General features: G+C 39.4%; 1 pseudogene; it reads right to left on the bottom strand.

The window, feature by feature from the left end:
* Positions 1-3,492: 3,492 nt before the first annotated feature.
* On the bottom strand, positions 3,493-3,572 carry LOC111764046 (small nucleolar RNA U3; annotated as a pseudogene).
* Positions 3,573-4,197: the final 625 nt, after the last annotated feature.

The raw sequence follows: 4,197 nt of genomic DNA, 5'->3' as shown, positions 1-4,197 counted from the left end.
CACGGGCTGTTGGCCTGCCAGCAAGCTGTGTGCCGCCCTCAGCATTTTCAATCATTTGAGAGCCTTTGCCCTTGGCCCAGGAAACATGCCCAATGCAGAAGGGGCATTTCTCATGCTTTTCACACTTACGAGAAATGGTGTCAGTATTCATTTCTCTTCCTACAACTCCCAATCCTGCCCTAACCTGAATAAATCTGCCAGTTTGGTCCAGTAGCTCCTGCCTTTTTACAGTTTAGATAGAAATCTTCTGAGCATAAGCCAAAGACTGAGGTACACACAACAGTGAAGTCATTCAATATGGATCAGATAAGCTCCTGCCTTTGATTTATTCATTCCAGAAAGATTGTGGATGACTGACTGAAGGGCCTATTGAAAACACACCTTCCCTGGTAAACTGGCCAGAGGGAGGTTCCAGGCACCCGAAAGACAAAGCTAAAACCCTTTGTTGCCTACCTGGGCTGAGAGAGGGGCAGTTGAAAGTGTTGAGTTTCTGAATTTGCTAAGCAGGGACCTTCTCCCTGTGAGCCATCTTACCTCCAACCCACCTCCTCCAGCAGCACCACCATAATTCCTCATGGGACCTTTTTCCACACTTTGTTCTGGGTCTCCCTCATTAGAAGAATGTTTTCTTCAGGAATGCCCAGGCAGCCAATGGATCCCATGGGGTTGTCTGAACCTCAAAATCTCTCTCTCCATGATTCTTCAGGGGTCAGAGATGTAAGACTGTGGCCAGAAAAGAGAGTTCTCATAGATCATCATTTCCTGCATAACCAGGAATTAAGCAGGTCTGCCCGTACCATTCACCTTAGCATCCCCAAGGATTTTAGGGACGTGAATCTATAAGAAATGCCTGCCTTATTCCCCTGCTCCCTATCCCTGGGCCTTCTTGTTCTAATATACAACTAGTCACCAAGAAGATTCCAGACTCCTCTTCAAAGTTGTCTATGGAGGAACACAAAATTAACTATCTATTAGTCCTGCCTCTATTCACTCACAGGCATAAGCTCAGGCAGACTGAGAGGACGCAGTCTTCCCTACTGGTGTGAAATGCTGGAGGCTGAGAGGTACCTCTACTCCTCTCCCCTCCTTACACTCCCTGTAGGCAGCCCATTTAGAATTTCTTTTTCCCTTTTGGCACTCCTTGATGTTCTTTTATAAAATAAATAAATAAATATATATATATATTTAAATTTTCTTATTGTTTTATTTGAAGATACATAGATCACAAAAAATCTTACATTAAAAAATATAAGACGTTCCCATACACCCCACACCACACCCGCCCACTCATCCTACATCAGCAACTTCTTTCATCATTGTGGCACATTCATTGCATTTGGGGAATACATTTTATTTTTAAGGAGAAGTGGTTCATATCTTCTATTTGTGTCAAATATGTCAGTGAGTTTGTGACCAAATATTTATCACCTATTCACAACTGCCATGGAAATCTCTCTTTTTCTCTTCTTTATTTTTTAAAATGTTACATTAAAAAATATGAGATTCCCATGTACCCCCCACCCCCCTCACCCGACTTCTCCCACATCAACAACCTTTTCCATCATTGTGGCACATTCACTGCACCTGGTGAATATATTTTGGAGCACTGCTGCACCACATGGACAGTGGTCTACATTGTAGTCTACACTCTCCCCCAGTCCACCCAGTGAGCCATGTCAGGACACACAATGTCCAGCATCTGTCCCTGTAGTACCACTCAGGACAACTCCAAATGTGGGGGCATTTTCAGGATTTAGAGTGGTGAATACATTTTGGAGCACTGCTGCAGCACATGGATTATAGTCTACATCATAGTTTACACACTCCCCCAGTACTTCCAGTCGGTTATGGCAGGATATATAATGTCCAGCATCTGTCCCTGCAATATCCTTTAGGACAACTCCAAGTCCCAAAAATGCCCTCACATCACATTTCTTCTCCCCTCTCCCTGCCCGCAGCAACTACGGTGACCACTTTCTCCATATCAATGCTGCAGTTTTTTCCATTATTAGTCACAATAGTTCTATAGTAGAATACCAGTAAGTCCACTCTAATCCATATTTATATATTTTGAAGTATATCATTCATACATGAATATACACAAACAATAAGTGTATAGTAAAAGTTGTAAACTTAGAAAATAAACATTCATCACATCATACAGGGGTCCCATACATCACCCTTCCACCACCACCTTGCATTGTTGTGAAACATTTGTTACAAAATATGGAAGAGCATTGTCAAAATATTACTACTAACTATAGTCCGTATCTTACATTTGGCGTGTTTTTCCCCCAACCAACCCACCTTATTATTTTTAAAATATGTTTTTATTACAGAGGCTGTGAACTTAAAAAACAATCATGCACATGTGCAGAATTCTTATACAACACCCCTTCACCAACATACCATACCATGTATATATAATACATGTTATATATCTCATGTATTATGAGATAATATCATCAAAACATTACCACCAACCATTGTCGATAGCATACATTTGGCACACTTTTTCCATACTCCCCCATTATCAACACAGTACATCTTTGACATTGATGCAAGAATATTACAGTACTGCTGTTAACTATAGTCCATAGGTCACACCAATTGTATTTTTCCCATGCTTCTCCACATTCCCACCACCCTGCAATAGTGATGTACAACTGCTCTAACTCACAGAAGGACATAATTCTTGATGTTCTTTTAAAGAGGATTTCACTGATGCTGGGAGGATAAGCACATGCCTGATTTGCCCCAGCTTGCACGCCAATCAGGGAAGGTTTAGAGCCATTTCTAGGATACTATTTGGCTGTAATTCTTTCTCTTTTCATGCCCATCCTACTCTTACCCCTTTTCAAAACACTGCCTATTCAAGGCAGGATATTTTCCATTTCAACTTCCAATCAATTGGTCCTAGAGAGGAAGTTTGGAAAGGCCTTTGATTATAGAGTTCCCAAGGTGATGTGCATAGTGATACCTTGTTCCTGGGCCCAACCCATTAATTTACATGCCAGGCTCTGGATATAGAGTAATGAGAAAAGGACATTCTTACTTTCTTACTTTCATGGAGCTGACAGTCACCATACCTATAACTAAAACAATTACAAATTGTGAGAAGTGCAATGAAAGATACGAATGGTACTAAAGTAGAAAATAATGAGCAAGAGAGGTTGACTTCATTTTTATCAAAATGAAACATGCACCTGGTTAAGAAAATCAAATAGCTAAACACTTATAATCAAAAGGAAAACTCCCTTGCTCCACCCTTTTCTGCCTTCAGTCCACAGTGCTGCCACTTTTAACCTTTCTCTTTTAATTTTTTCAATGACTTACCTTCATGTCTCTAAATAATATGATTCTGCCCCCTTTTCTTGATTTATCAACTTGAGACATTCATCTATTGAATTACTACTGTGATAGATGTGTGTGCAGTGCTCAACAACATGTCCACTTTCACTCTTCCACACCCCCAATATAGTTATATAATGTATATATTTTTGGTGCCCTTCACGTTCAGAGAACCTTCTCTAGTAATGAACTATAGAAATGATCCCTGAAAGTATAGTCTTGTAGTTCTACTACTAATTACCATTGTAACATTAAATAATATACATAAACCTTTATACATTGTTCTATCAACTATTGGCAACGTTTCTTGACTCTCCACTTTTAAAATGTAGGGCTGCTCAAGTCTCTACCCTCACTCCACCTGTTCTCCCCTTCTACCTTCCAGGTTCTGTCAAATATGTTATTACTTTTGAGGCAGGTTAGTGTAGGATTTACAGCTGGGACCTGAAGAGAACATGGTTGTGAAAGCCCACCCAGAGTTACAGATGAAAGATCTGATACTAGTCTGATTCTTATTCCATTGTTGGTGATCATTTTTCTTTCCTCTCCAGGAGCTTTATTTTTTTCCCTTTTAGCAGCCTTTATAAATTAGATTTAATTTATTAAGATATATTTCACATAGCATAATTTCTAGGGCATTTAGCCTCCCTGTATTATTAAAGTTCTAAAATTTCATAATGATACTCCAGTTGTGACTGTTTTATAAAATGAATTTTATTTAGGTATAATTTTGTAAAATAAAAGGATAATACCAATTTTAAGTTTTGATGAGTGTATATATGAATGTAGCCATCATCTGGATCAAGAAATGGAACATTTCCCATTACTCCTAAAGTTCTCTTATGC

This window comes from Dasypus novemcinctus, chromosome X (genome assembly GCF_030445035.2).
Source record: "Dasypus novemcinctus isolate mDasNov1 chromosome X, mDasNov1.1.hap2, whole genome shotgun sequence".
NCBI classification, from domain to species: Eukaryota; Metazoa; Chordata; class Mammalia; order Cingulata; family Dasypodidae; genus Dasypus; species Dasypus novemcinctus.
This window is presented reverse-complemented; position numbering and strand designations above follow the sequence as displayed.